The sequence below is a fragment of the Agelaius tricolor genome, unplaced genomic scaffold (assembly GCF_023055355.1).
Source record: "Agelaius tricolor isolate 1412-34295 unplaced genomic scaffold, bAgeTri1.0.p SCAF_10, whole genome shotgun sequence".
Classification (NCBI taxonomy): Eukaryota; Metazoa; Chordata; class Aves; order Passeriformes; family Icteridae; genus Agelaius; species Agelaius tricolor.
Window position 1 is genome coordinate 15244832 of NW_027269270.1, and position 10538 is coordinate 15255369.

A 10538-nucleotide genomic window follows, 5' to 3' on the forward strand; every position below is an offset into this window, starting at 1 on the left:
CTAAGGAAGAAGCAGCTGATGTCATCCTCTTGGATTTCAGTAAGGCTGTTGATACTGCCTCTCACAGGGTCCTTCAGGACAAAATGTCCAGCACACAGCTGGATAAACCAGTCAGTGCAATGGGGGAGCAACTGGCTCACACTTTGGGCACAAAAGGGTTATGGTGAACAGGCTGATATCATCCAGTTTCAAAACAGGGTGATGTCCACTTCCAGATTTCTACCAGTTTGGCTGCATTGTCTGAGTATTTCACACAGAAACTATGATAGAAAGAAAAAAGAGGAGCTGCAGTAAGAGAAACTTGTCCTGTTTTTGTCCAGTCATCCATCCTAGGGAGAGGGAGAAATATTCAGTTTTATAGGCTATCCTGGAACTTTTTGTTTACATTAAAAGCCAGGTTGTTTACTAATGTGTAAATAGGATGCAGATTCAACTGATATGTCATAATAAGAATGTTGAATCGACTGAGAACCTGGAATTAGGTGTTTTTAAGACTAGAAGACTGAGCACATTTGATTGTCAGACTCTTCCCAAATGATAAGATTAATGGTTTATTGCAGCATAACTGGTAAATTCAGATTTGGTACAGAACAGACTGAATAAAGAAGGAAGGAATCTGTTTAAAGATAGTTCTGATAACCTTAAGTAGAACAAGAGTTTTTCTTACTCTTCTTATACTGCAAATTTAACTATTTAAAATCTGTGCCAGAGGCTGTGGGAGACCATGTTGCAAAGCAAGTAGACTACATTATTTGGAAAGTTTTGACAAACAAATGATGTCTGCCTCTGACTTGGCAGAATGCAGGTCTTTGTGACCATTATGAACGGGCAGAGAGAACTTGCTTAAACTGTGAATGACAGAATCAGAATATTCAAGCATAATGTGAAACTGGATGTTATATAGAGTGAGTCAAACACTTTTTTTGTCAAGGAAAAAAAATGGCAGAAATCCTTTCTTCTATCAACTGATTTAAAAAAAACCCCTATGAAGTACAATTAAAGAAACAGTGGGAAAGATTTTCCAGATAGTCTACATGACAGTAGTATTTTGTATATATTTTGTTCTGGGGGTAGCTATTGTCACTAAATAGGTGTAAATACTTTTAGGAAAGCCAGGACTAAGTAAAAGCTAGAAATGTTTTCAAACATTTGCAATTTGCTGATGCAAATCTAACTCCAAAGGGAAATAGTTTTCTGTAACGAGTTCCAGATGTACTTGTAAAAGTTACAATGAAAAGGTAATTATGTTGTAAATAGTGGGAATGCTTTTCTTCATCAAAGTGAGAGTTTCTTTATTCCTGGACTCAGTTAGCTGGAATAAGAAATACACACTGGGAAGAGCAATTCTAAACCCCTGTTACTGATTCTCTAAATTACTCTTTCCAGGACAATCAGTATTTCCTTCAGACAGATCCTCTTTCTGATGAATGGAAACTCTACACTGAATACATAGAACACATGATTTTAGATGGGCTGTTCAAAGCTATCAAGTGTCTTCTTCCGTATCTGAATGAAAACACTGAGGCAACATTTAAATCCACTCCTTTATCTGAAGCGCAGCTTTTTTTTAATAGCATTGAAATAACTTTTAAACTTTCTTTGGGCTGAATGTCAATGGCAATTTCTATGATATTATGGGGGAACTAATCAAAACCAGCTATATACTGTATCACCTGTAGATAGACTGTTAAATACTTTGGAAAAGACCCTTTTCAGTTATTCCTACTTTTGCTACTTTTCCTTTTTTGTTTGTTTGTTTGTTTTTTTAAGTGTCACAGTTGACCTTTCCTCTAGGCTACATTAGAATGTAATTGTTTTGCCAGCTGACTCACCCCTATCCAATGGCTAATGCCAAGAAGGCTAATATCTCAAGAGAGGATGTGAGGACTTTTTCCCATCTGTTCCCAGTGAGACGTCATATTTGACTCTCCATAACCTCTGCTTCTCTTGTTTTATGAATGTATCTGGCCATTTCCATCAGCCACCGGCACATATTTTTAAAATTATATTGGCTAACTTATTTTTAATTTCTTCTGGTTCACTTGCCAAGTTGAGAGTGGCTTTCTAATATACACTGAAATCTGCAGCTGGATGGACTCTCTTCAAAGCTGGTTCGGGAATTTGCCATCTACTTTCACTTCTGCATTGTGTACAGGCAATCTTTGGCTTTACAGTGCCTGTTTTACTGAGCATTTGATGTCAATGTTTTACTGAGAATTTGATGTCAACTTCTACATATTTCAGGCTGGGCACTTGTCAAGAACTGCTGGTTTCTTTGTGATTATAGGTTGAATGTTTGCTTTCTTGGTTACTACTTCCCATCAGGACACCTGATACTATTTCTGCTCCCAGATCTGCAAGTATAGCTGAGCTATGTATCTGCAATAATTTCCTTCTCTATAAGCTGGGAGGTTATGTCCACAGATGAAAGTGTTTAGTGAATTACAGTGAAATAATTATGCTAGAAATTTAATGTAAATGCAAGTTTTTGTGCAAGAGTATTTTTGCCAGACTAGCAGGACATGCAAAGTCTTTGAGTAATTTCTTCCTTTTGCAGGTTTTTCATATGTGATGGAAACAAATATCAATAAATAAATATATCACAATATCACAGTTTACACAGGCAAAAATAGATTAAATATAAATTGGTTACACTTTACAATAGTGAAAAGGAAACAAAGGAAAAAGTTGGACACAATATTGCATTTTTGGAGCTCTACTGGAAAGTGACACTGATGGCCATAATGATCTGAATCGCAGTCCATCTCACTAGCAAGTGCTGTAAGTTAAATCAACATGTTGGGGGATGTGAGAAATAGCAAGTGCACTGTTTTGTCTCTACCTGATGACAGTGGTACTCTGAATTTTTGATGTTAGTGTGATGCATGAAACAGAAATTATGATACGTGAGAAACATGTATCCAAGCACTCATTTCTTATTAAGTTGTTTCAGAGAGCAGACAGGAAACCTGCTGCTGACTGACAAGTTATAATTGTCATTGCCATCAGTGCAATATTTTAGGTCTTGGCATGTGACTTAGCTTTAAGGATGTCTTTTCTTTCTTGAATTTAATCTTTGTCTCTTCTGCTTTTCCACTTTTGGATGATTGTTTAGCATTATGTAGATCAGATGGATACCCTGGAAGAAATAAGTCAAGTAGCCATGAGGAAGAGGGCCACTGTCTCTGTTCTGGAACAACACTTTAACAAAGACTGGTACTCAATGGGTTGATGATGAAATTGTACGTGTGGAGCACTTTCTGCTCAGTGGACAATTTCTTAGTAAAGGGAAGTTGGAATTTCATTAAAATTCTGAGGGTCCAAAATGTTCATGAGACTTACTGCATTTTTCCAGATGATCTGAGCTAAAAGTCTCACAGGAAGCAAATGATTTTGATTTGGCAAACAAATACTGAAAATGTCTCAATTCACCCCTGCCTTAAAATTAAAAGGTTTTTCTGTACATAATCTGAGGCAGGTTAAATCCCTTTACTGTAAAAATCTACAGAGTAATCTTAACCTTGAAGGATTAGGGCACCCCTTTTGTGCAGGTAGGTCAAGTAATTAGCAGTTTAATCACTTTGCAGGTGTGCAAACTGTCAGAGTCCTGAGTGCACTAATAATGGCCCTGACCAGCTCCTCCTGGGGCTCCTCCCCACACCCAGGGGACTCCACAGAAGCTCATCCCTGTGGCCTCACTTCCTCTGAGCTATGGGGTGTTCCTGTCTTGCAGCCTCCCCTCAACCCTGCCCCTGGGGGTGCTCGGACCTGGCTGTGGACCTGTGCTCCAGGTGAGGCGGACCCCACTGGCTGTGTGCTCTTGCTTGCCCTTATCTCTGTCTCTCTTACCATCCTGGCTCTACTTGCCGGTGAAACCCAGGATCTGTTTTACTGCTGACTGTGTCTGGGGCTTTTGATGCACCCAGAATGAATGCCTGGCACTGCTGCCATGCTTAAGGCCCTCTGGGACTGGGCCTTTGGTTGATGAGGGTGTTTCTGCTTGTTTCTGCTTGGAGCAGCCCTTGCTGCTCCATGATGAGCATGTGCCTGTTTGCGCACAGAGGTACAGGAATGGTGCAGAGATGGTACATGCGAAGTGGAGGCAATCCTCTTGAAAATTTGAACCATACTCTTTAATGTAACTTTAATTAGGGAAGTGTTAGGAGACCAAAAATTGAGGCAGTAAAAATAGCACCATTGTAATGTTTGATTTTTTTCAGTGTTTAAAACAGTGGTTCTTTATGAATCAGAGTTTTGTTATCAGCCTGATTTTTCCAAGTGACTAAATGTGTTTCTGTAGTTATTTTTTCCCTACCATCATTTGCAGGAAATGTGAAGACGTACACTGCATATGAAAATGGGGACTCTTTCCCAATAATTTCTTTACTCTTCATTTCTAATCTGTCACGCCTCTTAACGCAGCTGAAAAAATCAACTTCACGTGCATGGAAATATGCATTTTAATGTACAATTTATAGACAGGTATTTCATTGTGTTCTTGTTTACACATTGTCAGAGGATTGCTAGTTTTTATTAAACTTCCAGCCACTTTCTTCAAATAGTGATAGGAAACTTTTCTCAGTAATATAACTTGCATGGAGGTAATGAGGTTCAGCTGTGTCACAGGATTGCAGAATTAAGTTGAATGAGATTCAGAGTAAACACAGATGTTTGCAAAAGCCCCATGTAACTTTTTCAAAACAACATCAAGGGAAAAATACATTTATCTTTATGTATATCTTTGCCTTTTAATTACTGTGTCTAATGACACTGTTGTGAGTGAGTCCATGTCCATATTCAACTAGACTTGTGGCTGACCTTTTTGTAAGCAACAGGTATGGCTGGTAGAGCAGATGAGCCTTTGGGATGTCTAACAGGAATGTAAGGAATATGGCTTTATTTTTTTTTGGATCAGACTGGGTTCAAGCACACCCTTGTTAAGAGCTAAGCAGGTTAAGCAAAATGACTAGACATGTTTGAGGCTTACTAATACATTCAGTTGTCTCTATGTGTATTTTTGTGCCTTTCTTATGGATGGGTCAAAATAATATATTTTTCAAACTATTTTATCATGAGTTGCATCACTGAGGTATTTTTTGTGTTGCTGAAGATTATTTCAAAATTGAATATATGTAAACATTTTCTAACTAGAAAATGTAGAATATTGTAAAGAATAATCTTTAATCTTTCCCATAAACTGCATTTAGCAAGTTCTTCTGTGTAGAGAGTCCATCTTTGTCACTGCCTAAGAACAACAGGGAAGGAATTACACAAGCTCAGCTAATATTTTTCAGAAAAAGAGAATAAGCAGGCAAAGTTGGGGAGAATGAAAATATGTGTTTGTGTGGGGGGGGGGGTGTTGGCTCTGCAAACTGACAAACAATATCTACTTGAAATGTGGTTAGGAATTACCTGAAACGCGGAAGAATCTTAAAAAGATTGACTTCACTGGAAAGCATGAAGCGGTACCTCTACAGTCCAAAGAAGTGTTGGTTATCAGAAGAAAATGTGTACTTTTGGAGGTGAGATCAGTTCTGTGCTCTGAACCAAATGATTTTTCATTTTTTGTTCTGATAACAAGCTTGGAGGCAAGCTTCACTGAACTGAGAAATTGTAAACTCTTAGAAAAGGCTGTCGAAAGATAACAATTCTATGTTTCTGCGTAATGTATTCTGAATGAATCTGATAATTTAAAGCCCACTCCACCAAAATGGGAGTGATGCTTGTGTCCTCTTTATCTTCAGTTATGTCTAATCTGTTTCTAATTTAAACATGATAATGCTGTTGTCAGATCAAATCTAGATTTTAAATGTTTTATTCTTCTCTATTGGCAATGTTTTAAATGTGGGCTCTTAAATGTCTGTGGGCAGTACTGACAGAGTCTATAAAAGTTTTAGGTAAATTTAAAGGAAATAAGAATGCTTAAAAGTGAAATGGCTCATAGTTCATGAGATGGAATATATTTAATGAATGGCAGCTAAGGAAAACTTGGGCAACAATCTCCATGGATTACCTGCTTAACCTCTAAGGAACCCTAATTCAATAAGTAAGTTCTATCTTTCAGGTGAAACAGCATGGGTTTAGAAACAGATGTTTCAAAAACAAAAGTGTCTGTTACTCAAGTATTTTCCAGGATATAGATAAGTTAAGAATAACCATGATTTTATGAACTGTTATGATATATCTGTCACTGTCAGTAACTTGGAGTACCAATCAGAATTTCAGTCAAAATAAAAACTGCATCAACATGATTTATCAAGGTATATTCTCAAGTACTCCACATTCCGACAACAAAAAATGTAACAAAAAGAGCTTTCCCAACTAGACATACATTTTTGAGAAAGTGAAACTAATCTGAGTACATTGAATTTTGAATGTCCATTCTCATGATCTCTGCATTAAAGAGTATTCACAAGTTTCAAATAAAACAGCTGATAAATTATTTAAAAGAGGATTTTTTTCTCCTCCATAATCAAGAACTAAATGAAGAATCCACCTGTATTTTTTGAAAATTCAGTTAACGAAACATTGAAATGATTCTAAAATATATTCTGATTGCAGGCTGATTATGAAGTTTGGTCTCAAGTTAAAAGTAATTTCTTTATTTGTGCTTTCTCCTCATCCTTAGATTTGTCAATAGAGTGTTGTTTGGGTATCTGGGGTTCAGTGACTGCCAAATTGATAAAAATAAGGGGAGAGATGGTGATGTTTGTCGTGTGGTCCCATTTTTTGTTTACTTGTTTTGGGGTTTTAGAGGGGTTGGGGTTGGTACAGAACAATCGTTCAGTTTTGTGTAATCTGCTAACTTGCTGAGGCTGCACTCAGTCTCACTGTCTGTGCCATTGGTAAAGATGTTAAAAACTACCAGCCCCAAGACAGAGGCCTGAGGAACACCACTCGTCAGCAGCCTCCACATGAATGTAGAGCCACTCACCATAACCCTCGGTGCCCATCCAGCCCATTCCTTACCCACTGAGTAGCCCACCCTTTGCTTCCATGTCCATTTCCAATTTGGAGATAAGGGTGCTCTGTGATACTGTGTTGTGGGCTTTACAGAAGGTTAGGCAGATGGCATCATTTGGTCTTCCCTCACAGAAAGCCACCACATTGGTCAGGCACAGTTTGTCATTAGTGAAGCTGTACTGGCTGTCTTTGATCATCAACTTGTCTTGTACATGTTGTTTTATTGTAATATTCACCTTGCCTAGGCTTGCAAGAGCTGTAATGGAAACATATATAGAAGGAAACTCTTTATAAAAACAATCTTGATTTACAGCATCATTCTTGTGATTTCTAAAAAATAATCCTAAATCCTGCTTGAAGAAGACTTTAGTACCATTTGGCCTTGAAAAGCAATGCTATGAGAAGGTGTCAAATTATTCTGAATGAATTCCCATTTTCATATGGAAAACAGCAGTGCTGAAAAAGAAAAGTAAATGCCATTAGGATGCCAGTAGCTGGCAATCCAGGAGCCCGACTCCTTAGCTGTCAGATGTTTCCTCTGAATTCAGAGGGAATTGGTCATGGCCTGTCATTGCAGAACAGAGCCCAGGTCATTGTGTTATATAGTGATATGTCTAGATAAAAAAGAACTATAATAGCTTAAATTGGGTCCAGAGTTCCCAAGAGCTGGGGTATGTCAAGCTTATGTGGCTATGCTGCTGCAACTTCTTCACAGAAAGAGTCCCCAGATTTCATAAAGTTTAGCTAGAAATTTTCTGCTGAACATTAACTTAAACATTCAATACAGATTTTGAATGTAGTTATTGACATTCATATAATGGACTATATCTGCTGTAAACTTCCTTTTATCCCTTTGCTTATGCAAAATATTCATGCATTTGTGTGCCTAAGGAGCCATCATGAACAAAAATAACTGAGAAAGGGTGTTGCTTGTTCAAATTTGTGCATAGATAACTTTTGCAGCCTAATCTGGGTGCTTTTGAATGACAAATTCAGGATATAAAATTATATATCAATGCTTAGAGAACAAAGGTGGTGTTTAGCTTTTTATTTATAATAAAACAGCATAAAGTTATATTAATTTGTATTATGGCTATAGTTCTTTTTTTGTGTTGTTGCATTATATCTGTCCTTCAGTGCTAAATATACAAACTGGTCTGTTCCTTTATTTAGCTGGAAAAAGCTCATTTGACTGGTTTGCTCAGCAGTGGTCTCATTCATTGCAGTGTTAAGAGCAAAGTGGATATCGAAGTGTGACATACTGAGGATAGCAATTAGCTATGTGGAATGAAAAAAAATTATTCAAAAAGGAATGGTTTTCTCAAATTTTGCCGAATTATCTTGTGTAATTCAAGTAGGTCCTAGAAGTTCATTTCTACAGGGCTAAATGCAGTTATTAATCTCTAATTAAACAAATGAACAACTGAAAAGCTCACTTGGGACCCCCCAAAGCAGAATTGTTTCAAGCAAGTTTCTTAATGTTTATAATTCTCTCAACATGTCCTCCTCTTATCCCTTACTGTATTTGAAATATTCTCAATTGTCTGCCACTTCTGTTGTTAGACTGGAGAGCGAGCTGTCCAGATAAGAAATTACCTGCTCTGCCTTGCTTTTCTATTAATTTGCAGGCTTCATGATTTTAGAAGTGTGTGTACAGGTATATGTCTAAATACATATATGCTTATACATTTGTTTATAGTGGCCTAATTGACGAGTCCAGCAATTTTCTGTGAAGTGTTGACAGCGAGCAGACCTTTGTTTGCAGAGAAAAAGATGCGATCATCAGTACATTGCAGAGGCCCGGCACTCACAGTCCCCTATTAGCTTTGTGCATTACTGACCTCCACAGGCATTTCAGGGGAAGACACAGCAGGAAGAGACGAAGGTCAGTGCAGAAAGTGTTACTGCTTTTGCAGGCAAGTATTGTGTATTTAATCATTGTCTTACACCATTTTTGCATATAAGGCTGGGCTGTTCTTTCTGGTAAAATTATTGGTCTGTAAGAATTTTTTTCTTATTTCAATCTAAGGGTCAGTGATAAAGAGTGCTGTCACGTTTCACTGTCACACTCCATGTCACTGGCTCCACGTCACACTATCTATACTTCAAAACCCAAGTGAAGCTGTGATCACATCAAAAGATTACATCCAGATTAAGACACAGTTGTGTGCATTATTCTTCCTTATTGGTTCACACCAAGTTTGTCTGTGTATATGAAACCTAGATTTGAAGAGGTGATGAAATGTGAGTAGAACCCCTTCCTGTCCCATTCCAACAGCTGGATTTAATGTTTATTTTCTGTATGCATAGAATTTATTATTAGTTAAGCAAAGTGATGTGATAGTCATTAATGCAGGTGTGTTTATATTTTGAATACAGAAAAGCTCTTCCTTTTCTACTCACACTTCTAAAAGTAAAGTAAAGGGAGTCAATATTTCCTCAGCATCCAGATGTAGACTACAGAAAGTCCTTGAAGCAGAAGAGAATGTTTGAGTTTGAATAGGCATCCAGAAAATTTTTTAATGTGTAAAATTCTTTGATTATCTGAAAATGTAAATTTATTGCCTAGGTAATTGAAAAAAAAAAATAGAGCAGGTCTAGAATCTTAGTGAATTTCCTGATACATCTTTAACAGCAAATACACTGCTTTCTGAATTTTAAGACTTTTTGAATGTTAAGGATGATTTCATGGTGATTGGGGGCCACCAGGTGAAGAATCCAGCTTACCATGACAATGAGCACTGGGCAGCACTTCTGTTGGGTCACAGGCTGTAGCAGTGACCAGAGGCACCTTTTTATACAGTGGAACCCTGAAGACTTGGCCTGACTGTTGAAGGATTCCCACAAGTTTGTAAATGTATTATTGGAACTGTAGGTCATTTACACTAACACTGATTGAGAGCATAAAAATCTTGGTGGGGAAACACACAGACAAATCTTTAAAATTAAATTTTCAGGGCAGAATTGCTGGTTTTTATTGGACAAAATGAGGAAATCAACTTATTGATCTGACTCTATGCTCTTCATCTTTTATTCTAAAGAAATAAATACAATCCATGCCTGTATGGTTGCATGACCCTAGTTAAGCAAACTTTAGATGAGCTCATAGTTGTTTATGGTACTAAAGCCACATAAGCATGCCTTATCAGCAGCAAAGTAATGCAGGCATAAGCTGTGATAGAAAAAAAAAGTATAGATGGAGTATTTTGTAGTAGGCTTTAAGTGACTGCAGAGTATTCAATTTTTCAGGAGCATGCTACTGTCATGTGTTGCTACAAATGTCTGGCTCGATTCCCAGGCCTGTGGCTCAGTTCTTGAATGGTCAGGATGAGGAAGGACCACAGAGTTATGGGGAGTATATGTCTTAAACAAAACAGGTTCTGGGTATGCCTCACGCTTAGCACATATGCAGAATGAATATTTGAGGAAGGAACTTTGAAATAATGCACGTTTGGGTTTTTGCTCAAGTTTTCTGTATCTATGAACTCTTCTCAAGTGGCCTAAGAAAATATATTAAATTATTTTGTCTGTGAACTGAACAATATTACAAACTGAAGTCTTAGACTTCTGACTTA

The 10538-nt window shown here is 37.5% G+C and overlaps 1 long non-coding RNA gene across 1 annotated transcript; it reads left to right on the forward strand.

Annotated features, from left to right (window-relative positions):
• Window positions 1–3136: 3136 nt before the first annotated feature.
• LOC139593430 (uncharacterized) lies at window positions 3137–8842 on the forward strand. Its single transcript, XR_011680296.1, has 3 exons — window positions 3137–3791; window positions 5406–5522; window positions 8663–8842. It is a non-coding gene; the product is annotated as an uncharacterized lncRNA (long non-coding RNA).
• The last annotated feature ends 1696 nt before the right edge of the window (window positions 8843–10538 follow it).